This window comes from Palaemon carinicauda, chromosome 3, assembly GCF_036898095.1.
Source record: "Palaemon carinicauda isolate YSFRI2023 chromosome 3, ASM3689809v2, whole genome shotgun sequence".
Taxonomy (NCBI): Eukaryota; Metazoa; Arthropoda; class Malacostraca; order Decapoda; family Palaemonidae; genus Palaemon; species Palaemon carinicauda.
In genome coordinates, this window is record NC_090727.1 from 142501 (window position 1) to 168257 (window position 25757).

Below are 25757 nucleotides of genomic sequence, written 5' to 3' on the forward strand. Positions count from 1 at the left end.
GAACCTGACCACCCACAAACTGTTGATTCCTCAAAAAAAGAGGAACGAGATAGCAAAGAACCCGAAAAGATTTCTCAAGGACAAATAAACATCTCGGAGAAACCAAGAAAGGATCTTAGGCTCATTCCAGTTTGCTTCCGTAACAGACGTTCTACTGAAAGCCAAATTGTAGGACATCAATAGAGTTTGGCCGTCCAGGGCAAACAACCAAAGTCGAGACAAGGTTTCTAGGATTCCATCTATCCTAAGGAAAAGACTTCACCCATGGACGAAAGTCAGAAACTTGGCAAAGTCGGTACCTCTTCATTTCCCTCCGCCGGCATTAGTAGTCCATACGGATGCCTCCCTAAGTGGTTGGGGGGGTTACTCCCCATTCGAAAAGGTCCAAGGTTTGTGGTCGGTGACTTTTCGTCAGCTGCACATCAATATTCTAGAGGCCATGGCGGTATTCTTGTCTCTAAAACGGCTCTCCCCGTCAAAGAATGAACATATCAGATTAATTCTAGACAGGGAGGTTCCAAATCAGGTCACATAAATCAGGTGATGATTGCAATCTTTTCATTGGCAACAAGGAACCATTGGCATTTGTCAGCAGTTCACTTGGCGGGCGTAAGGAACGTAGTCGCCGATGCACTTTCACGGGCGACCCCGCTGGAGTCGGAATGGTCCCTGGACAAAGTCATTCTGTTGGATTTGCCAGCAAGTTCCAGATCTTCAAGTGGATCTATTCGCCACGGAATCCAACCACAAACTGCAATGTTATGTAGCCCCAACCTGGACCCTCTGGCCTATGCCACGGACGCCATGTCCATCGATTGGAACACCTGGCGGGGGATTTACCCGTTTCCTCCTCCTGATGAAAGTTCTGGACAGGCTCAGGACTTTCAAAGGACAGATTGCTCTACTGGCTCCCAATTGGCCAAAAAGAAACTGGTTCCATCGATTGGCGGAACTGGGACTCCGTCCTTGGCGGCTCTCCAACCCGAAGTTAACGCAAACGGTACATACTCGCAATGTGTCGGCTTCCTCAAGAATTCTGAGTGCCCTAACTTTATGGACTTCATGAAATTTGCGGCACAGAAGAATGCTGATATCGATCCTCTTAACACATTGTTCCTGGAGTCGGACAAGAGGGATTCCACCCTTCGGCAATATGATTCTGCTGTTAAGAATTTAGCAAAGTTTTTGAAAGATTGGATAGACGATGACTGCCAATCTGGCAGTTCCCTTTTTCAGAACTTTGTTTGAAGGGGGGACTAGCCGCTAGTACTATTACCACGATTAAGTACGCTTTGAAGAAAATATTTCGGTTCTGGTTTAATATTGACCTTATGGATTCGTATTTTTCATCTATCCCCAAAGCTTGTGCCAGGCTAAAACCAGCAACTCATCCACACGTGGTTTCTTGGTTTCTAAATGATGTCCTTAAATTGGCTTCTTATACTGATAATGACTTGTGCTCTTATATAACGCTTCTTAGAAAAACTTTATTCTTGGTAAGTTTAGCTTCAGGAGCCAGAAATTATCTCTCGGTATTATCTAGAGAGCCAGGTCACATTGACTGACTTTCTTCTTGTGAGGTCTTACTCTCTCCAGATCGACAATTCTTAGCAAAGAATGAGGATCCCCAGAATAGATGGACCCTGTGGAAGATTGTCCCACTTTCTCAAGATCTCTGTGTGCCCTGTTAACACTCGGAAGGCTTATTTGAATAGAACTACTAATACGTCTTCAGGCTCTTTGTTTATTCGAGAACATAGCGGAAATATTTCCCCAAAAGGAATTAGGCAACAGATTCCTTATTTCATTAAGCAAGCCAATCCTGCTAAAGTCCCACATGCCCATGATATCTGAGCAGTGGCAACATCAATTATTTCAATCACATGAATTTTGAAGAATTAAAGATACACAGGCTGGAAATCACCAACAGTCTTAAAACGCCACTATTTGAAATATTTGGAAGCCCTTAAATTTGCAACAGTGGCAGCAGGGAATGTAGTTCCTCCGGATATAGCAGAACCATAATAACTAGGACCTATCTTTTTTTTTTTTTTTCCCTTTATATAAAGAGTGGGCCATCACCTGCCTTGCCTATTCTCCCTACTGTACCTTTGACATTAATTTGGTTTGCACTCTACCCCATGGTTATGATGTATATAATTTAATGATGTCTTTTGTTGTAATAATTAAACATCTCATGATGTTTGTTTGTTGGGAGTTTTCCCAAAATTTTTATCTTAATTTTGGATCTCTTGAGTATTGTAGTTTAAGAGATTGGTAGTTTAAGGTTCGTTATTAAACACACTTAATTCAATATTCTATTTTATTTCTGTAACTTACCTTTGTGTGTTCCCAAGTGTTAGGACCAATTCTGTTATTATTTCACGGAGCGACGCAGGTCGAGCCCAGGAATGGGATTTTGACGAAGGAAAAATCTATTTCTGAGCGAGGAACCTGTATCGCCCAGTGAACCCACCCCCCTTTTTTCCCTCGCCCTAGGCTAGTCCAAGCTTGGGGTGATAGTAGGAATGAGAGAAGAACCATGGGAGTGGGGGAGGGTAGTCTGATGTAGAACGGCACCTCGTAGTATCGGGGGATATTGAGGAAGGAGAGGACTTAACTGGTGAGGGACCTCTGGTCGTGGTTCTAACACGCCCCAGTTACTATACCGACACTCAATTAGAGTGAGCGAACTGGGTTTATTCCTGGCATTCCATGTAACTTTTTCTCTGGTATATTTAGCAGTATTTATACCTTAGAAATGGTGCTATAAGGAGCATCTCACTGGGCGACACAGGTTCCTCGCCCAGAAAGAGATTTTTCCTTCGTCAAAATCCATTTTTTAGTAGTTCAAGCTGCTTAAAATTTCTATACATAATCCAGAGTGAGTTGGAAATTTACTTGCTGCTGTTTTCTTTTTTACTCACTCACTCTCTGGAGAATTTTTATTTAAATGTAAAGATTAAAGATTTTAATAGCAATTATGAATTAATTTGTTTTGGTGTAAGTTATCAGTGATAAATTCTGAATAGAAAACAGATAATTTGAATAGTCAGCCTATCTAAACTATTTTAGATGAAATAAGATTTTAAAAACATTTGTATAATTGAAATCAAAACAAGAGAGAAGGAATTTCTTGTTTGGCATATGCAGAAGACTGTCCTCTTTTCTTTGTGAAATTGCATTTTGGCATCTTGTACAAGATGTCAAAATGCAATTTCACAAACTCATTTAAAAGGCTTTTCCAATATTTTCATATACTATATATTTACAGCTAATGATATACTCTTTTGATGATTCATGGTACCTGTAGTTTAAAAAAAAACCCATATGTACAGTTTCTTCCTTGCAAACTTGAAACTAATAGGGTTAGTTATAGAGATACAGGCCAGATAACAATTCAAGATGGGCTAAATTTTTACCCTTGGGCCTCTTGACTTAATGTCGTCGATACGCATGTATTCCAGTGTTATTTTTGGGAGATTTTATTTTATATCATATTCACCTGTTTATCCGGAGCCTACGACTTTTGAGATTTGATTTTTAGTCTGCTATTTCTTGTTTACGTTTCCCACTCCGGTGGGTATCCCGTATTCTGAGAATTTATATTTGTTTATCAAGGCGGTTTATTCGTTCGACTCATTGTTCTGGGCTCCGGATATTGTACTTGGTTAACAGACTTGACAGCTGAGTTTTTTACTTTTGGGTAATTTAGTTAACTCTTACATATGCCGTTTTTCCGCCGCTAGCGGATTATAGTCTTAGGTTTTTCGCCAGTGAATCCCTGGCTCAAGTTAATTTTATTCTCATATACCCATTTATTTTACAGGTGTTATGTTGTCAGGAGACTGCTTGTACTGCGGTCTTGCAGCAGCCTTGCGGACATGAAGTCTGCCGTTCGCACACCGGGTGTGCTGTCCCGGTGGGCGATCTCTTAGTCTGGCATCCAGAAGGGTGTGAGATTTGCTATTCCCTGGTCTCTTGATTTAATTGGTGATTCGGTATGTATCTTCTGTCTGATTTAGACTAGTTTTGCTTTTGATTACATTTATACTGTAATACTTTGGTACATACTGCTTTGTTTTGATTTTATTTTTCCCTGCATCACCTTTCCTTGTTTTATCTGGGTCTTTCTCTTTCAGGCCTCCTCCGCCGTCAAGAGCTCTTCCCTCGCAACCCTTAAGACCTGGGTTGGAGGAATTGGTCGTAATGTTAAGGCCAAACAGCCTTGTGTCTTGTCGGAGATGTGTTCCCTCTTTTACCAAAATGCCAAGATGTCGGCGGCGGTGGCCCCTGATGTGGCAGCTCCGATCATTGCCCGGATTCGGGAAGAGACCCAAGCATTCCCCGATGATTTTGTAGGCGATGTTCTTGATGACGTTGCGGCCATTAATTTGGAATTTGAACCTATAAATACGACTAGTACAGGTAGGATGGTAGGTGAGGCAAGTGATGTTCGGTCTAAGGTTCCTTTCCTTAGTCCACCTCTTTCTCTTTCTTCTACTGATACTTCTTTTTTAAGGTTTCCCTAGTACATCCAAAGACAAATCATGCTCAGTAATTCCCAAACTTAATCGTGTGAAAAAGTCTTTACCTAAAGTTCATAAGCCTCCCAAAATCCTTAAGTCTATATCCAGCAAAACTTCTTTGGATGGTCGACGACGACCAGTCTTGGAAAAGACTTCTCTCACCGCTTCTGGTTCGAGGGCGAAGGTTTCTAAAGCCAAGTCTCCGGAATTGCCTTTCGATCCGGTAGCCTTTTCTAGTCAGTTGATGGAGAGATTGGGCAGCATTGTGCAGTCCCAAATTGGTCCTCATGCTTACCAAATCCAATCCATGAACTCTTTTGGACACGCTGCAAAACCAAGAGTCCATGTTGGAGTCTCTTTTGAGATCCGGCCTCCCACAACAACAGCAGTTTGTGGTTCCGGATGCTTCAAAACTCCCAGCTTTGTGAAAAGCAACCCATGGAGGTTGGCTCTGCATGCCCCTTTCTCGGAAGGCATGTTAACCATTGAAGGTTGTGGCACCCGGCTGGTGGAGGAGTTTTGAGTTTTATCCACCGGATTTGCAGTTCCCATTCCCGGTTGACGGATGAGGCCCTTGTCAGGGTGGATAAGGTACCAAGGGTGACTGTTATCTTTCCTAAGGAGCAGGCTCAGTCCTCCTGGCTCTGGACCCTTACTGAATGGGTGTGTCAATACGAAGTTGACTCCTCACAAGGGCACGTGTACTATGTTCGTTGTTGAGGAACTCTCTCCTACTGTGTACCACCAGTGGCAGATCTTACCCTGGTGGCGGTAATGGAAGAAAAGCCTATGCCTCGGGTTCGGGAGACCGATTTAACTTTCTTGGTTCTTACGGGGGACCAAGATTCCTGGGTTGATGCTCTGTCGACCTTCACTGTGGGGAAGTTGGCTCCGGACTGTGCTAAAACTCAGTTTAGCGAACTTCTTCCAAGGTTGCCTGATTCCTTGATTCTGGCTGAGTATGAGGCTCGAGTCCGATTGAGTAGCTCTCTGAATTCCGTTACCATGGTGGAGATGTCTTCCTTAGTTTATGCGGACAAGGCTTTCTTTAAGATCCTCACTGTCTCCTTCACACCCTTCAGTGCGATCGTTATGACTTCGGTGTCTCTGGTCGTGTGTGCCGTAAGCATGTCTTTGCCGACGCTTCTATCCGGCAGGAGCCGAACAAATTGATCAAGGCCTTGGCCCGGGGCCAGATGTCTTCCCTGAAGACATGGTCAACGCGGTTCTCAGCGAGGCAGCGCGAGTCAATCGACCCTTCAGGTGAGGTGGGGTCTTGTGCCTAAGAGGAAGTTTGACTCGGCTAACCCGCAGTTGAGGGGTAGGAAAAAGGCTAGAAGTTTTCTTCCTTTTCAGGCTTCCCAACTTCAACCTGTGGTTCAGGCTGTGCCTCTCTCTCAGGTGAGACATGCATCCCCCACTAAAACTCGACCCCCGCAGCAGTTCGTGCTGGTGAGCCAACCACCTCAGCCTTCGACTTCCTTCTCCTCCACTTCGCCGGCTTTTAACCCTTCTGTTGAGTCTCGTGCCCTGATACAGGGATGTAATAGGCAGCCGAGGGGAAGTAGGTCTGGAGGACCCTTTTGCTATAGGGGAGGTGGTAGTCTCTCTGGAAGGGGACGAGGACCCCATGGAGGCCGAGGTGGCAGGCCCTCAGCAATCCAATGAGACTCCGCAGGTAGGGGGAAGGCTATACTTGTTTCGCGAGAATTGGACCTTCAGCAGTTGGGCTCGAAGCATAGTTTCCAGCGGGCTGGGGTGGAGTTGGATTCAGGGACTCCCTCCGTCGGTCGGCTTTTTTCAGTTTCCAGAGCCGGAACTCATCGATTTCGCACGATATCTACTTCTCAAAAATGCAATTCAACGGATCAGGCATTTAAAGTTTCAAGGTCGCTTGTTCAGTGTGCCAAAGAAAGACTCCTACAAACGAAGGGTCATCTTAGACCTGTCTCGCTTGAATATCTTCGTTCAATGCGACAAGGTCCATATACTGACAGTCTTGTAGGTATGAACCTTGCTTCCCCTTGGGGCCGTCACCACTTCTGTCGATCTTACCGACGCCTACCATTTTGTTCCAATAGCGCGTCATTTTCGTCAGTTTCTGGGTTTCAAGCTAGGCAATCAAGCTTGGCAATCAAGCTTTTGCTTTCAAGGTGATGCCTTTCGGTATCAACATAGCCCCAAGGGTATGCGGACTTGGTAGTTCAAGAATTGAGGGCCCAGGGTGTACAGTTGGTGGCCTATCTGGACTATTGTCTTATTTGGGCCAATACCAACGATGAATGTCGAGAGGTGACAGTCAGTCATAAAGTTTCTGGAACATTTAGGGTTCCGAATAAATTTCAAGAAGTCTCGCTTGGTTCTGGTGTCGTGCTTCCGGTGGTTGCGACTCCAATGTAATCTAGACACTCGCAAGTTGTAGATTACCCCGAAGAAACGGAAGGAGATCGCAAGGGCCACAAGACAGTTTCTAGGATCCAAATTTACGTCTCGGAGGAACCAGGAAAGGGTTCTGGGTTCTCTCCAGTTTGCTTACATCATGGATGTTATGTTGAAAGCTAGGTTGAAGGACATCAACCGGGTGTGGTGGTCCAGGGCGAACGTCAGTCTCCGGGACAAGGTTTCGTGGACGAAAGTCAAGAATTTAGCCAAGTCGGTGCCCCTTCAGTACCCTCCCCCGGCATTGATCGTCCATACAGACTCCTCCCTCACCAGGTGGGGGGGGGGGGTTACTCCCCGTTCAAGGAGGTATAGGGCTTGTGGTCAGTGACCTTACGTCAAATGCATATCAATATCCTGGAAGCCATGGCAGTCTTCCTGACCCTGAAGCTCTCCCCGTCGAGGAATCGGCGTATCAGGTTAGTTTTGGACAGCGCAGTGTTAGTTCATTGCCTCAAGAGGAGGCTCCAAATCCGGTCGCATCAATCATGTAATGATTGCCATCTTTTCCTTGGCGGCAAAGAACCATTCGCATCTGTCGACGGTTCACCTAGAAGGCATCAGAAACGTCGTGGCCGATGCCCTATCTCGGGTGACTCCCTTAGTATCGGAATGGTCTCTGGACTGCCAATCGTTCCGTTGGATTTGCAAGCAGGTTCCAGGTCTCCAAGTGGATCTCTTCGCCATGAAGACCAACCACAAACTCCGGTGTTAAGTAGCCCCCAACCTGGACCCTCAGGCTTATGCCACGGACGCCATGTCTCTCGACCGGAACACCTGGCAGAGGATCTACCTGTTTCCTCCGGTCAACGTGTTGATACGAGTTCTGGACAGGCTTCGGTCTTACGACGGTCAAGTATTCCTCGTGGCCCCCAACTGGCCGAAGAGCAATTGGTTTCCTCTCCTAGCGGAGCTGGGTCTCCAGCCTCGACGGCTTCCTAACCCGCTGCCGTCTCAAACAGTACAAACTCGCAGTGTGTCAGCTTCTTCGGGGATTCTGGGTGACCTAACTTTATGGACATCATGAAATTTGCTGCTCAGGAGGATGCTGCTATCGATCCTATTAACACTTTGTTACTGGAGTCTGATAAGGAGGATTCTACTCTAAGGCACTATGATTCTGCTGTTAGGAAGTTGGCCAAGTTTCTGAGGGATTCGGATGTTAGAACGATGACTCCCAATCTAGCAGTTACCTTTTTTTGAACATTGTTTGAAGGGGGTTTAGCTGCAAGGACCATTACCACGATTAAGTCTGCCTTGAAGAGAATTTTGCAATCCGGGTTCAATATTGACCTTTCGGATTCGCACTTGCATCCATTCCCAAAGCTTGTGCTAGATTGAAACCAGCAACTCGACCTGCTGCGGTGTCTTGGATCCACAATGATGTCCTTAAGCTGGCTTCTGATTCTGATAATGGTTCTTGCTCTTACATAACGATCCTTAGGAAAACTTTATTTTTGTTGAGTTTGGCTTCCGGTACTAGACTATGAGCTATCAGCCTTATCCAGACATCTGGGTCACATTGAATTTCTTCCTTCTTGGGAGGTCTTACTGTCGCCGGATAGACAGTTCTTAGCTAAAAATGAAGATCCCCAGTCTAGATGGACCCCGTGGGAAATTGTTCCACTTCCTCAGGATCCTTCTGTGTCCTGTCTACACTCTCAAAGGTTATTTGCATAGAACTTCTACATCTTCAGGCCGTTTGTTTATTCGGGAATGTGGCGCAACTCTTTCCCTAAAGGGAATTCGGCAGCAAATGTTTTATTTTATTAAACAAGCCAATCCTCTCTCAGTTCCTCATGCCCATGATGTCCGAGCTGTGGCAACCTCGGTTAATTATTTCCATGACATGAATTTTGAAGATTTGAAAAGGTACACTGGATGGAAATCTCCTACAATCTTTAAGCGTCACTATTTAAAATCCTTGGAGGCCCTTAAATTTGCGACAGTGGCGGCTGGGAGTATAATTCCTCCGGATAGAGACGAACCATAGTAAATAGATCCTTTTTTCTTTCCCCCTTATATTTTTTGATATTGTCTCCTTATAAGGAACGTATTTAGCCTGCCTTGCTTACTCCTCCTACTGTTCTTGTAATTTTGATGTGCATCCTTACTTCAGTTTACATTGTTTGCTTGGAATTTGTATTTTTATTTGTTGTAATGGCATTTTCATTTTGAGAGTCTACCCAGTTTATCTGTCTGTTTTGGTATATCTTATGTTTTATATTTGTAAATGTTTTTGTATTTAACTCTCTTTGCATTATATGTTTTTAGTTTGTCCCTTGTGTTTAACTCTTCCCCAGCTTGTACCGTTTCTGTTATGATTTCACGGAGCGACACAGGTCGAGCCCAGAAAAGGGATTTTGACGAAGGAAAAATCTTTCTGGGCGAGGGACCTGTGTCGCTCAGTGAACCCATCCTTTTCCTTTTTCCCTCAATCTTTCTGGGCGAGGGACCTGTGTCGCTCAGTGAACCCATCCTTTTCCTTTTTCCCTCACCCTGGTTGGTCCAAGCTTCGGGTGCTGGGATGAAAGAGGATGGGGGTTGGGGAGATGTAGGGGTAGAGAGCGGGGATGTTGATGAAGGAGAGGTCTAATTGGTGAGGGATCTATGGTCGTGGTTCCATCACGCCCCAGTTTTCTATACCGACACTCAAAGAGTGAGCGAGCTAGGTTTATTCCTGCCATTCCATGCATCTTTTTTTTTCCTCTGGTATATTCAGCAATAACTATACCTTAGAAATTGTGCTAGAGGAGCATTTCACTGGGCGACACAGGTTCCTCGCCCTGAAATAGATTTTTCCTTCGTCAAAATCCCTTTTCTGTATAATACTACACCCGAGATTTTTTAACAGTCTTTAGTGTCACCATGGTGACACTCACTCAAAGTATTATACTGAAAGGTGTCAACACCTTTTCACCGTAATTGAGTCCCAATCAATTCACTGTTCATCGCAGCACTAGACAACAGGTTTTAATACACTACCAGCCACCACCACATAATGCTTCAACTCATGCACTTGTTTTGCATAATGTTTGTAGAACACTCTGGATGACTTCCATCCAGTGTATGAGTGAAGACGCTCAGTCCATATACTGAAAAATGTTCAGTGATGAAGGAATTTTTCTTGGATCGTGACCTGCGGGTGTACTGTCAGGATCCGCTCTGCGAATAAAGTAGATGAGCTTCGCCCTCAGTTGTTTTAGGGGTAAGTTTGATCCTGAAGTTTCTCCTTTGAAGAGCTGTCCTCCCCTGAAGTCTGAAATTCTTCGAAGATAGACCTTTAGACATTCTACTGGACACACACATCTTCCTTCAGAGGGCAGATTCTCTTAGTGGGTAGCTCGTTTTTGGCGAGAAAGGTTAGATCGGGCAAGAGATTCAGCCCTCCCACTTCTGTGAACTGAATATGGCCCTCGTTTATGGGTAGGCCACTATTTCGCTAACTCTAGTCCCCGAGGCTATAGCGAACAGGAAAATACCTTTTTGAGTTAGATCCTTGAGAGAGCAGTCTTCATTGTTCACTGTAGAAGCATAATTTAGGACCTTGCCCAAGGACCCTGAAATGGGCTTCGGAGGAGCTGCAGGCCTGAGTCTAGCACATACCTTTGGGATCTTATTAAAGATTTCGTTCGACAGGTCCATTTGGAAGGCGTATAGAAGAGGTCTAGTCAGAGCCGACTTACACGTAGTTATTGTGTTGGCTGCCAGGCTTGTTCATGATGGTGGATAAAGGACAGAAAAGTGTACCGAGATTTCTTTCGGTCCTTTTGCTTTGACGAAAGCAACCCACTTTTTCAAAGACGATTCATATTGTCTTCGGGTTGACTTTGACTTGTATTCTTCTAAGAAGTCTATACATCCTTTTGAGATCCCAAATCTTTTCTTAACTGCTAAGGCGAGAAAATCATGTGATGAAGGTTTTGGATTTTCTGTGATGAAGCGAAGACGGACGACTTCTGCACCCGTTCAGATAGTGCTGGGTTCGGTAGAGGGACCAGCCTCAGCTTCAGTTCTATTACCAGAAGGAACCAGTTGCTCTTGGGCCACTTGCGAGCCACTAGAGCTGCCGTTCCCCGGAAGGATCTCGGGCTGTTGAGGACCTTCAGTAGGAGATTGGTCGGAGGGAACAGGTAAATCCTGTTCCATCTGTTCCAATCGAGGGACATGGCGTCCGTCGCCTCCGCTAGAGGGTCCTCTTTTGGGGCTACATATCGAGGTAGTTTCTTGTTGTCGCTCGTCGCGAAGAGGTAGATCTACAGTTCCAGGACTTGTTGTAAGATTGAGAATGAGTCTGCGTCTAGGGACCATTCTGACTCTATCGGCTTGAGCCTGGATAGAGCGTCCGCCGTCACATTGCGGAACCCTTGAAGGTGAACTGCTGATAGGTGCCATCTCTTTTCCACGAGATGGAAGATGGCTAATATCACCTGGTTGATATGGGGAGATCTCGAGCCTTGTCAGTTCAGACATCGTATTATCACTTTGCTGTCCAGGATCAGCCTGACATGGACTGATCTGCGAGGGGAGAGTTGTTTCAATGTCAAAAGGACTGCCATGGCCTCCAAAATGTTGATGTGAAAGGTCTTGAACAGAGAAGGCAAAGTCCCTTGGACTTTCCTTTGATGGGAGTGACCTCCACATCCTTCTGTCAAGGCATCCGTGTGGATGGTTATCGATGGCGGAGGTAGTTGTAAGGCCACAGTCCTCTTTAGGTTCTTGGCCTTCGACCATGGCTTGAAGTGGTCATAGTAAGGTCGGTGTGGGTCTTTTTTTTATCTCTTTGAGCGTTTGATGCGTATCTTCTCCAGACTCCTGACGCATCTTTCAGCTGTGTTCTTTGCACTGGATCTATCACTGCTGCGAACTGGAGAGAGCCCAGTACTCTTTCCTGTTGCCGCAGGGTTTCGGTCTGTTTGGTGCAAGGGCCATGAGACCTGCACGCTTTGTGGCCACAGAATTCCTTACTCCTGTGGTTGCAAAAGATGTCTCACTTCATTTGGTCCTCCTGTAAGGAGAGGAAAATTAAATGAGTATGCGGTTGTTTATCTCGTATGATGAACAAATTAGGCATAATATTAATATTAATATTTTAACCATTCTAGCTTAGGATAGTCAAGCTAGAAAGGAACTAGGAAAGACACATACTGGTGTTTCCTGTCCAGCTAATTGCTGTGACCTCTCCCAAAATTAAAGCCTTAGAGTTTCCCTACTCAGGCAACTCAAGAGAAGGGTTCTAACCCTTAGGGGTAGATAAGTGAAACTTAACACTGACCTTTAGGTTCTTTAATATTGTGGGGTGAATTGTTAACTGATTAGCTATCAGTATACTGAAAGAAATCTTTCCTTTCAATATAGGGTTAGTCTCAACAAGACTGTGCCAGGAAGCACATGGCATGTGGGAAAATAACTACTGTATAATATATACTATAGTTTTCTGTCTGCAGTATATACTATACTGTACTTCAAATATACTGGCTACTGTATAAACGTACACTGTAGTTCAGCCGGCATATAGCCGGCTAGGTTAGCACCTGGCGGCACAGTCCAGCAGGCAACATAGTACCTGGTGGCACCGGCCCAGCCGGCATGTCGCTGGCTGGGTTAGTACCTGACGGAACTGGTCTAGCCGGCAACATACACTAGCTGACAGAGAGAGAGAAAGCATGGAGTGAAGGGCTACCTTATTAAATGTTTAACAATAGATTAGGGGGTAAGTACTTAACATTACTGCCTTCACGCTAGAATAAGGGTTCAAATGGAAGGGGAGAATGCATCATTCAAGCTTCCACCCATCTACAAAATCAGTTGCCGGTCACTGCTGGCTTCGGGGATGTGGATGGCAATCAGAGAGGATTGAAGAACACTTGACAGTAGAGTGGTCTCCCACCGGCAGTCGTCAGAGCCGGCACAACCTTTCCCGGGGCCTTGCGTCCATAAGGGAAAGACTGAGCGGCTATACAGATGCTTATGTAGGAGCCCGGCCGGCACCACAACCTACCCGGCAAGCAGTGAGATTGTAGGATAACGGCCACAGGGTTGCGATGGCTAGGCCATCGCTAGGCCATCGCTAAAGGACAGAGAGGGTCAGGGAAAGGGTCCTGTATCAAGTGTGGAAGAAGGGGGCAGGGTTGCCGCCACTACCACCCAAGGGAGAAACTGTTTCAGTATCGGCGCCATCCTAGGTAGCAGAAGAATATCTATTCTTCAGCCTAGGGTCTGCCGAAACAGGAATAATCTTCTAGACCGCAGGGGAGATGATGGCGGCAGCATACTACCACTTCAAGTGCGGCCTAGGGAGGCATAGCCTCCTATGCCAGCAGCTGTAAGCTGGCAGGGGAGTGACTACTCGGCCGCCAGCAGAATGACTGAATACCGAGGTTCTGTCGAAAACCAAAGCCAGGATACTCACCGGCAAGGATGGGAGACAGAAAACACTAGCCTAGTCAAGCTAGATTGACTACTCTATGGCGAGACCAAGGTAGGGTTGTCGCCTATGGCGGCACTCGGAGGGAAGGAGGAATTACCCTTAATTCTCTGCAGGAGACCAGTATTGAGTTATATAAATAATTCTATGAGATATCTATCTCCCGTTGAATTGATAAAACGATACACGAGGGTAAACTGTGATCGTGTATGAAAGTATACTAAAGCGCGTAGGCTAGGTAGCGTAGCGCGGGGTGAGATTTCAGTTGCCTAAATCGCCGAAACTAACGTATACGATCGACATAAGGAAGAGGAAAATATATGCATGATTATATATATCTTTACTAGTATAATTGTGCCTAAATAGCTTTCGTAATTTATTAATGCTATTACAACCGGGAATATCGTTCTGCTAACTAGGTAACACATGCGTCGTGAACAACAGCGCCCATGGTGCCTCCGGTGATCGGCCAAGCGCCGAACACATAAAATTACTCTAATTTCTGTGAAGCAGGAGCTAAAAATTATACACTGTAAAGAATAAATACTCAACTTTCCAGAGGCAGAAGAAGTCGAAGATTGCATAGTAAATCCTCAAATTAACGATCACAAACGTTAGATCAACAGGGAAAATCACCGTGCAAAATCGCTACAAAAATAGGAATAAGCGCCATCTTGGATACTCGTAATAGTACGGGAGAAAGGGTAACCTTGATAACGGCTCCCCTTTTGTTTTCGCCACTCTTCCCCCTTGAAACGAAAACGCTATTCGGGGTAAAGATTGCTGTATCGTATAATGATATACATTCCCTGATTTTATGCAATATCCTAGAGAGAAATTTCAAGGATATTCGTGCCAGGAGTTAGAATTCTGGAAACTTCTGGGTCAGTTTTCTGGGAATATCACTGTAGCCAAAGATCCCTTAGAGAGCTACCAATTGGAAGCTTTCATAAGGATGACATCGGTTGAGCCCAGAAAGATCCTTTATATTGTCCCTACCCATAACTTTTGTGTCCTAAGAAAAATTTGAAAAAAATCCTGAGGTCTTACTGTCTTTGAAAACCCCCAGTATTTGCTGCTTCAAGTCTTCCACAGAATATTTTTTAAAACGAAGGCAGAAAGTTGCATATTTTCTTTCAGCTTCTCGTAGATTTGACAGGAGATGCAGATTCATTATTTTTAAATCGAAAAGTATTGGTTGAATTAATTACAATCCAAGACAAACTGCTTTTGGGGCTCATAAGAAAAGAGGACAGTCTTTTGCATATGCCATAAAAGTATTTTTTTTAATGATAAAAAGACTTGACATATTCAAAAGATTCCTGGAATAAGGTGCTGTAACATTCCTTTGGTACTTTATCTTCCAGTCATTCCAATAACTAATTGATGTGAATATATATTACATGCAGATCCTATTAACAAAAGTTAATATAATGCACAGACCCACAACTAATTGATATTGAAGCTTCATGACTGCCAAAACTATGTTCATATTTTGATATAATCATAATCACTGCAATGTTCTTCATAAACACCATCCTGGCTATGCCGTCCATCATCAATGTCCTCATCACTCTGTTCCGTATCTGTAGTTTTCTCAACTGTATCCATCAGGTCAGGGGGAAGTACTGGCTCGCATGACCACACTGGCTCCAAACACCCTCATCATTTCTTTCCCAAACTTGTCCAGGGTCATGTGGCTTTGGAGACCAGAAGATTGGAATATCTTCTCGCATGTAGATTCCAAGGTGATTGTTCAAACAACCAAAGTGCGGAATAAGGTTATCTCGGCAAGGTGGCCATTGGGAGAGGTCGGCCCTAGATTTCATTTTGTTGCTCATCTTTTCCAACCATCTTCGTTAAGGGTGTCATTATTCAAGATGATGTTAGGATTTCTTAATTCACTGTTTGATGCAAGTTGGTAAAGCACTTGGGTTTTTCAAGCATTGATATGTAGCCCAAGCTTGGCATAAGCATCAGCAAAGGCATTAAGGATTCTTTGAAGATCAGCTCCAGTTTGGGCACTTGGCATTATCGTCTGCATATTGAAATTCAATTAGTTGCTGTTTTGATTTTGGTTTTGGCTGCGTGCCATCCAAGGTTGACAGTTCCTCCATCCATTCGATATGTAATTGATATACATGGAGGGAGCTGATCCTTTATGAGATGTATAAAAAGCAGCGATGAATACAGAGGAAAAAAGTGGGAGCGATCGTTCATCCCTGTTTTACACTAGATTTTACCGTGAAAGGGTTAGCTACCTTTTCATTAGCGGTCACAGCAGCAGGTATGTTATCATGAAGTAGCCTTAGAATACTGATGAATTACTGTTGGCAGCCTGCTTTGCATAGAACATCCCTAAGAAGTTCCTGCTTAACATTATCAAAGGCCTTAGTGTTATGTCAATACTAGGTAGAGTGTTAATGGGTCCTTTGACCGGCCAGACAGTACTACATTGGATCCCTCTCTGTGATTGCGGCTCATTTTGTCTGTCTACATATACACCGAAAAGTCTGGCCTATTCTTTCCGTATAAATGTGAAATCTTTATTTTATTGTTACTTTTCTTAAAATATTTCATTTTACTTGTTTCTCTTATTTCCTAGTTTCCTTTCCTCACTTGGCTATTTTTTGTGTTGGAGCCCCTGGGGTTATAGCATTCTGCTTTTCCAACTAGGGTTGTAGCTTAGCAAGTAATAATAATGATAATAAATGCCAGGCATAATGTTTCGTGTTTATTTCTTGTAGTTGAATTGAATTGAATATAGGATTTAGGCATTAAGCCGAGCACTGGGGCATAAATATTGCCAGACTGAAAATCCTGTTGGTTGTCCTCCTGACTGGTTGAAAGCCACTCTGAGAATCTGAGTATTTTTTCAGTGATTGGCATTAGTCGATTAAGAATTTTGGCTAGGATTTTACCTGTCACTGACAGAAGCACGATACTCCTGTAAGGGCCACAACCTGATCAATCTCCTTTTTCATAGATTGTCATTAATCCATTTCTTAGGTCATCTGGTGCCTCTTCAATGAACCAAAGTTTTTCAAGGAATTTATGTACATATAAGTGGAGAAGAGGTTCTCCCACCTTAAAAGCTTCAGCTGGTAAGCCATCTATACTTGGAGCGTTGTTGTTTTTTAAACTAGATATTGCAGATGTTACATAGACTAAGGTTGGGAGTCTGTCCAGTGTCTAATCAACTGGTGGTAGAGGCATGTTATTAATGGCATTTTCATTTTTTACAGGATCTTTATTCATTAATTTCTGAAAGTGTTCCCCACCAGTTAAGGATCTCTATTTCACCCTTGAGGTTTCTAGTGCAATCTTTTTGTTCCAACACGGAGTACTTACCTCTAACTACTTTCTTAGGAGGATCTGGGATCTCCTTAATTACCGGCCAAGAATTTTGCGTAGTACCCCCTCTCTCCGTTACCTTGTCGGGGCGCTCCGGGGCGGAAGGATACTCGCCCTGGGGCGACCCTGGGTCAGCGCGTGAGGCCGCACTTGTTAGCTCGCCAGTAAGTGTCTGGTTGCGGCGTAGATTACATCTTGCCGCTCTCTCACTTATCCAGTCCGATCACCTTGTGTACGACATGTTCCCGATGTGTTCCTCACTTTTCCCTTGTGTTCTTGTGTCGCTTTCGTGTTCGCTTTTCACCATAGAATCCCAGCATCGCTGCCCCCGGCCCCAAGCTGGCAAATCTTGCGGAGCATGGCTCTCGAGGCCAGAGGTCGACCCGCACACCTTGTGCTCCTCGTGTCGGGGTAATGTGTTCCCCGACCTCCACATGCCCTGAGTGAGAGTCTTGGCCAGAGCTGCAATGGACCTTGTTTGCTAAAAAGAAAAAGAAGGCATCCAAGAGATTTCTGAAGACGACGGGCCTTGCTTCGCCGCTAACGTCCCTCTCACCCCAGTCAGAGGTTCTCCTTAACCTTCCCCTACCCAGAGTAGGGGACGAGGTAAGTCCGTTTCCGGGAAATGACTCATTGCCGTTCCCCATGAGTCTGATGTCGGGGAATCTGTTGATAAGGGGCCTACGCAGACGAGTGGGGGGTCTGCTAGTGTGGCGGAATTGTGTTTAGTGGACGAAGGCCTGGTGCCCGCAGGACCCGTCTCGGGTGAAGACCCGGTGTGGGGGAAGCCCGAATCAGCGCCTACCCCCACGCCCGAGCAGTGTTTTTCAGGTTCAGCAGGTTCCGGGGATGGTTGGAACACAGAAAGGCGGCCCACGTGCTTTTCGGATCCCGACTACCTTGTGTGGACGGCACCTAGAACGCCCTTCAGGTCCCCCATGAGGCATGAGGAGGAATTTGAAGGGTGGTTCGCCTCTCGACCCGCCATCCGCTCACCCCCGGCGCCATCAGCTACGCTTCTGCCGGAGTTCATGCAGCCCTTGACCCCAATTTCCAGACCAAGGACCCCCAGTAGGCCTGTAATCGAAACGGACGACTCAGCAAGCTCGTATTCTTTGGACGGCTAATCTTCCTACAGTTCCTATTCGTCAGACAGTTCCAGTGGACGGGACTCCAGGAGGAAGAGGAAGCGTTCTAGGAGGAGGAGACCAAGCTCCCACGTCAGCCCGGCCAAGAAGAGGTCGAAGTCCTCGAGGAGGAGGTACAGGAAGAAGTATTCATCAAGGAAGAGGTATATTACTGTAGTCCAACACCGTCGAGAATCTAACAAGATGGTTGCCGCTCCAGTGCCTGCCTCGGTGGCTGCTGGAGCCGCTTCCGTACCCTTGCACAGTGTCTCTTCGGCTCGGCTCGCTCGTCGGGTGCAGCCGTTGGCACACTTTCAGTTGCCCCGACCTAGTAAGTCAGCGGCTCCACCCGTGTGTCGGGAACTCCCGCTGGTTGGACCCAGCGGCTCAACTCCAGTACCTTTCGTCGCAGCGGCCCTGGCCAAGTTTCGGGATACACCTCTGCCGTGACCAACGACCAGCGCCATCCGGATGGCCCCGGGAGGGGGTAGACCCACTCCGGCGGCTCTACCCGTGACAGAGGCAGCCGCTCCCATCACCCAACCAGGAGGGGAGGGATGCCTCCGCGCCCACGGATCCCTCCGTGTTTGATGAAACCTCTGACGCAGAGGTACAGATCGTGGACGAGCTTTTGGGCTCAGGCGAGTGCTCTCCAGACGAGGTCTCGTCTTATCGTAAGGTGTTAGCGCTCATCCGACGTCACTATAGGTTAGACTAGCCTCAACCAGCAGCGGAACAAGCTTGGCTCTCAGGTCTGGGCAGGATGGTTGACAATCCTGTCCAGCAGAAACCATCTCTGACCCTACCGTTGCACCCAATGTTGCCCTGGGAATGAAGCATGTGGACCGTTTCGTGTCAGGCCCGAAGAATTCGTTGAGGGCACAGGGTTCCTTAGAGCTCCTGCCGGGTCTCGAGACCCAGAAGAAATTCTATGTGCCTGACGGTCGACACTCAGGGGGCCCCGTACATTAGAGGAAGTAGTCCCTACCCTGAACCAGGGCAACACGGACGAGCGCAGCCTAAACGCACCGGTGGTCTTCTCGCAAGCGGAGGCAGACATGATGGAAGACACCTCACAGGACATCGTTTAATGTTACCTCTTGGCTGGACTGGTGGGCCTGTACGTTGGCAGGCTTCCAGCTTTCGCACGACCTGTCAATCCCTGACAACCAGGCTCTTCTGCAAGAATTAATCCACTCGGGGGGGGGGGGGGGGGGTAAGGCTATGAGATTTCTTACTTTTGTCCCTTACTCGGACGGCTAAATGGGTCCTGAGGAGAAGGGACACTGTACTGAATAGGTCACCTCGTAGGCTCCCCGAGCGAGTAGCAAAGTTCCTGAGGAACTCTCCCATCTGGTGTGAAACTGTGTTCCCCCTTTAAGTAGTGGCCGAGAAGGTAGAGGGGGTCGGCAAAATGAAGGGTATGGCAGAGCCCAGACAGCAGTTACCAAGACAACCCCCTGTGAGAAGACCTTCTACTGACGGGGCCTACCCGCCTACGCCTTCGGCTAGGCAGGAGGATTCCGCCTCTTCCTGGTACCAATCTCCTCGGCCCTCCAGGAGGAGTGGTGCCCAACCTCAAGCCGTCTTTAGGCCCAAATACTCAGGGTCAAGGAGAGGCCGTTCCAACAGTCTCCCTAGAAGGAGATAGGGAGAGAGGCCCCCTACACCTTCCCACGCCTCAGGTGGGGGGATGCCTCAAACATTATTGGCAAACATGGCGGGACAACGGAGCGGACCCGTGGACGGTGACAGTTCTCAGGAAGGGATACAAGATTCCCTTCTTGTCAATCCGCCCCCGTTGATTCCCGAACATCAGGCGGAGTAGCTGGCGCCCAAGGACTCTTAGAAGAAAGCAGCCCTACAAGCAGAAGTGGAGGCTATGCTGAGCAAAGGAGCCCTACAACCCATGCACGAGCAGGTACCGGGCTAATACAGCAAACACTTCCTGGTGGAGAAGGCGACGGGAGGTTGGAGGCCAGTCATCGACCTCTCGGCGTTGAACAAGTTCATCAAGACCCCCCATTCAAGATGGTCACGCCGAAGTCGGTGATGGTAGCCTTGAGAAAAGGGGATTTCATGATGTCCCTGGATCTCAAGGATGCCTACTTTCAGATTCCCGTTCACCCCTCCAGCAGGAAGTTCCTCAGAGTAAGGTGGGGCGCTCAGACCCTTCGGTTCAGGACCCTCTGCTTCGGTCTGTCGACAGCACCTCAAGCGTTCACGAGAGTCTTTGCCCTGGTATTGGCCTGGGCACACAAGCAGGGCATCAGGCTGATCAGGTACCTCGACGACTGGTTGCTGCTTTCGGCCTCAGAGGCAGACTTAAGGAATCAAGGCTCAATCCTGTTGTTTTTCTGCAAGGACCTCGGGATCACGATCAATCTCGAAGTCACAGCTAGTCCCCACCATCAGGATGACGTACCTGGGGATGGTCCTAGACTGTCAGCAGACGAGAGCCTTCTCCTCCCAGGAGAGGCTGGACAACCTGGACCAGGTGATTCAACCGTTCCTAGCGGGCACTCCGGTGAGGGCCAAGGATTAGCAGAGGTTAGTGGGTCACCTGGTCTTGAAGTTGGTTCCACAGGGCAGTCTCAAGTTCAGACCGATCCAATGGAACCTGAAAGACCTCTGGTCAGTGGAGGAGTCCCCGCAGATGTTAGTCCCGGTGTCCCCTTCCTCCAAGGACGCACTCCTCTGATGGTCCGACAGGAGAGACACGTTGAAGGAAATCCCGTTCGGCTCCCCTCCTCCGGAGATGCTGCTCTTCACGGACGCATCAAAGGTGGGGTGGGGAGCTCATCTCTTTAAGGCGAGGAAACAGCGGAGGGGAAATGGTCAGTGGAGGAAAAGACCCGGCACATCACTCTTCTGGAGCTCATGGCAGTACAGAGAGCATTGGTAAAATTCGCCAGTCTCCTCTGGGGGAATTCGGTGGCACTCGCGTGCGACAATGCTAAGGTGGTGGCATACATCAAGAAGCAGGGAGGCTTAAGGTCAAGGGAGTTGTGCGACCTCACGGCTCAGATTATAGAATGGGCCGAAATGAACCACATTCTGCTAACGGCCAGATTCATCCCCGGAAAAAGGAACTTCTTGGCAGACGGACTGAGCAGGACAGGCCAAGTAGTAGGGTCAGAATGGTCCCTTCACCCCCAAGTGGCACAGGAAGTCCTCCGACATTGGGGCTCCCCAGTGATAGACATGTTCGCCACAAGACTCAACGCAAAGCTCCCCGTATTCTGCTCCCCGGTGCCAGACCCGACAGCAGCCTTCGAGGACGCCTTCCAGCATTTCATGGGACAACCTCGACGTCTACGCCTTTCCCCCTTCGGGATCATCAGGCAGGTTCTCAACAGGCTAAGAGAGTCTAATTCCACAAAGATGACTTTGGTAGCGCCCTGGTGGCCGGAGAGGGAGTGGTTCGCTGATCTTCAGGACCTGGCCGCTCTTCCTCCGTGGCCCTTACCGGCAAGAGAAGACCTGTTAAGTCGGCCTCACTTCCGAAGGGTGCATGAAAACCCACAGGGTCTGAGACTACACGCGTGGAGGTTATCAAGCGCCTGTTAAGGAAGGAAGGCTTCTCGGACAAAACTGCGGACAGGATGTCGGGGTATCTGCGGAAGTCCTCTAGCGTTGTGTACCAGGTGAAATGGGCAACATTTGTTAAATAGTGTGCCTCCCAGAATCTGCGGCCCTTAGACGTTTTGGTCCACAATATCGCCGTCTTCCTAGTGCACTTGAGAGACGACCTAGGAGTCTCCATCCCAGCCATCAAGGGAATCGGGCGGCACTGGGTCAGGTTTTCCAACTCAAGGGCATCAACCTGGGTACCTTGCGCCACATCTCCATGCTCATCAGGAGTTTTAAGCAGTCTTGTGACTCCTGCTCCTCGAGGGTTCCCCAGTGGGATGTTGCCGAGGTCCTCAGGGCCCTCTCGAGGCCCCCTTTCGAACCTTTCAAAGATATTCTGGACAAGGACCTCACCCTCAAAGCCGCCGTCTTGCTAGCTCTGGCCTTGGCAAAACGAGTGAGCGAGCTCCACGGACTGTCCTTCGAGGTCTCCCACTCGAAAGGTTGGAAGGACATAACGTTTAAGTTCTTGCCAGAGTTCGTGGTGAAAACCCAGAACCCTGCAATTGCGGATCCTAGGTTCGAGGAATTCTCCATTCCAGCAATTCCGTGTTAGGACAACCCGGAAGACCTGCCCTTGTGCCACGTAAGGACTATCAGGAAATACCTCAGTAGGATGTCCAAACTCAGACCAGCTGTTAAGAGTTTGTTTGTTTCCACAGGTCCAGTCAAGAAGGCAGTTTCCAAGAACACTATATTCTTCTGGCTGCGACAGGTTATAAAAAGGTCTTATGAGAGTGAGGTCTCTACGGTTCCTGGTCCTTGGCCTTTGACACTAACATGGCAGTAGGTCAGATCTTATGGGCGGGCATTTGGGCTAGGCAGTCCACCTTTACAGCCTATTACCTCAAAGACTGTACAAGAAAGTCCCTGGATGCCTTCTCCATCGGACCAGTCATTTCAGCTATGCAACAAGTTTAGTAGTTTGGGCCCCGGGTAGCCCATGGGAAGTAATCATAAGCGACACAGCTTCCTCCTTATTATCCCCCTTCCTTGCTACCCCTTTTTCCCTATATCCCATCCTTTATTCCCCATCCTCCTTCCATGTGAGTGGGACGCTGTGGCACATCATGTCTGGATTATAATTAAAGGCGAGTTGTACATAAGGTAGACTTTTGCGTGCTTTCCCCTTACTCTGCTACCTCTCCCTGGGCAATCCAGACCTAGCCTCCTATCTAGGTCGTGTGCCCCAGGAAGTCTCTAATATTCCGAACTGTAAGCCACTCCCTCCTCCTGAAGTATGTCTCCTAAGAAAGTAGTTCGAGGTAAGTACTCTGTGTAGGAACAAATCACAAATTTTAAGTAATTTGTATTTTTCCTAACAGTACTTACCTCGAACTACTTTCTGGTTATGGCCCTCCCATCCTACCCCGAGTATCTTACAGGAGTTCGAGGAAGACTTAAACATACGCTTACTGACGAGCTAACAAGCGCGGCCTCACGCGCTGACCCAGGGTCGCCAGGGTGAGTATCCTTCCGCCCCGGAACGCCCTGACAAGGTAACGGAGAGAGGGGGAACTATGCAAAATTCTTGGTCGGTGATTGAGGAGATCCCAGATCCTCCTAAGAAAGTAGTTCGAGGTAAGAAGTGTTAGGAAAAATACAAATTACTTAAAATTTGTGATTATATAATGGATCTAGTCCTTGTGAGATGGAACCATACAGTGCTCTTGCAGTGCTGAAAAAGAAAGCAATTTTTTTTTTGCATTCCTTCAGACTTGCCTATCTACCACTCCTTTTCAATTCTTCTTGTGGATCTTTGATCATCATCTTTCAGTTGTCTATGCTTTTGTCTTTTAGTTTCTGAGGTGGGATTGTTCAGGTGATCAATCAGTCTCTTTCTTTTTACATCTGTTAGCTTTGTGTTTTACTCGTCACTTTCATCAAACCAGTCCTCGTGTTTGTGATCTTTCATGACAATTGTTTCTGAACAGCTGTACCCCATTTTTGTTTAGAGTTTTCCCGTGTCATCTAATATCTGGGGATATTCATCTGGTTGATTATTGCTTAGGTCATGTTGATATAATTGCTTTGCAGAGGAATCATATAGACATACAGTCTTAAATCTGGTCTTCAGCATTCGTCCATTCCTGATGGTCTTTTCAAGTCTTATTTGTATCACTGAGTTGACAAGACGATGGTCAGTCCAGCACCAGCAGTCTGTGAAAGGGGTAGCTCTTGTGATCATTACATCTTAAGTCACGAGTTTTTACAATGATATAACTTAGTGCCAGTGTTTGGACCTTGGATGGTTACAAGTAGCCTTCTATTAGTTCCTTTGCATGAAGATGTGATGCATAGGTTAAATTCTGAACACTTGGATAGGAGAAGGGTTCCATTTGTATTGATCTTATCCACTCCATGTCTACCAATTGTATTTTGCCATAAATGAGTCTGCTAACTCTGGTGTTAAAGTCACTAAGCAGGAACACTTTGTCATGGCTAGGGACTAATGTAGGTATTCTATTGAGGTCAGCATAGAAAGACTTAATGTCTTCATCATCAAGAGTCGGAGCATAAGCACTGAGCTCTGTGGCATATGCTATTAAGATTTCCATGATTAAGAAAGTGATAAATGTTGAACATAAGACATTTCTTTCAAAATCACTGTATAATGTATTAATGTTAATTCTTATGACTCTTTGTAACTAATTGCCTAATAAATATTGAAAAATTAAGTCTCTGTATAGCTAGAATATCAGTGGGAAATTAGTTTTATACAAATTGAAATATTAAAAAGAGATTCACCTATCTGTTGCTAAGCAATAAAGTAAAAAATGAAAAGAGGTAAAAATATTTCCTATGCAGTATTTATAAGATCATCTTCACTATCATTTCTGGGGTAAATTTGATGATAGTTACAAAGCTCCTCATTCCCTTCCCATACACAAATTTCTGCATGTGGTAAATCATTTGCTAAGCATTTGCATGGGGGGATTACAGACTAAGGATATTATTAGGAGAACGAAGCAAATCACAGACAACTTGGCAGTGTGTCCATTAATTATGTCCCATCCATGACCAAGGGGCGATGGGAGTGTTTGTTTTGCCTCTGACCTTAGTCCACATCATGACCTGATAATTTATTTTCATAAGTACAGGTACAACAGCCCTTTGTGTGCGATAGCCTTTCCCATGGTATTTGTTTCTTTGAAAACGTATATCATTGAAGTTCTTGATAGTTTATCTATACTTGATCACTTTTTTGTAGATTTGACAAAAAATTTCAAGTTCCTCTTAAACTCCAGAGATTTCTTCGTGTTCCAAGTGTCGCCTATGCTTCCAAGGCTTCCTTAGTTTCCATAAATTAAATGCCTTCCAGTAAAAGTTTGGCCTTGCCGACCAAGGCAACAGTTGTCACAGCTTGAATTACCGTGAATTGTAGGTAATGTAGATACTTTCAATGTTGTGACGAGCCGAGAGAAGGTTGCGACTCAGACAGGATGAAAGCAACCGAGTGACTTTGTTATAGAACACACTCCTTTATATACAAAAGCTTAAGGCAACAAGAAATTTAATGTTAAAATTCGACGCCGTTACCGGTGAGAAAGACATGTTTATTCAGGCGCTCTTTAGTGCGAGAGAAGAGCGAAGATACAAGCATAATTTATACACAAAATGAACTATGTACGATAGTGTGACACACGGTTGGTACATGGCTCCCCCCCTAAAAATGACATACTGTACATGTTAAATAGGGCGCCCTGATCAAGAGAGGCGAACTGTAGGCGGGTCATCTGGCAAGAGATAAGCAGGTTTTAGACGATCAGCGGAGACCCAGTCATCTTTGCCACGAATGTTTAGTAGTAATGCTTTCGGACTGCGTCGGATCACAAGGAAAGGGCCCGTGTAAGGGGACGTTATCGGTGGCTTGCTGGTGTCGTTGCGCAGTAAGACGTGTGTTGCCGAGTGCAAATCTGTCTGTGATGCTTTGCTGGGGTCTTGCAAGTCTTGCGGCATGGAGTAAATTTTCCCACGACGTGACGTACTGTATGCGCTGGAGATCGTCGGAGGAGGAAATAATTCGGCGGGGACGACCAACTTGTCGCCATACCCCATTTCAGCTGCTGAGACGTCGAGGGGGTCTTTAGGAGTGGTCCTTAGTCCCAGGACGACCCAGGGAAGCTGAGAAAACCAGTTGGAATCCTTGCAGTTGGACAAAAGCTGCTTTGAGGGTGCAATGAAAACGTTCAACCATACCATTGGCAGCGGGGTTGTAGGTTGTTGTCTGATGTAGGGTGATGCCCA

The 25757-nt window shown here is 46.5% G+C and overlaps 1 long non-coding RNA gene across 7 annotated transcripts in view; it reads left to right on the plus strand.

Moving 5' to 3' along the window:
- The window catches only part of LOC137638193 (uncharacterized), a 101075-nt gene that overhangs the window by 50853 nt on the left and 24465 nt on the right, over positions 1–25757 (plus strand). For 6 of the 7 annotated variants that reach the window (XR_011043867.1, XR_011043866.1, XR_011043861.1 and 3 more), the window contains 2 exons: positions 3830–4001; positions 4143–4428. This is a non-coding gene — a long non-coding RNA (uncharacterized lncRNA). Of the gene's footprint in view, positions 1–3829; positions 4002–4142; positions 4437–25757 lie in introns of all 7 variants that reach the window. The other variant, XR_011043864.1, reaches the window with a different exon arrangement.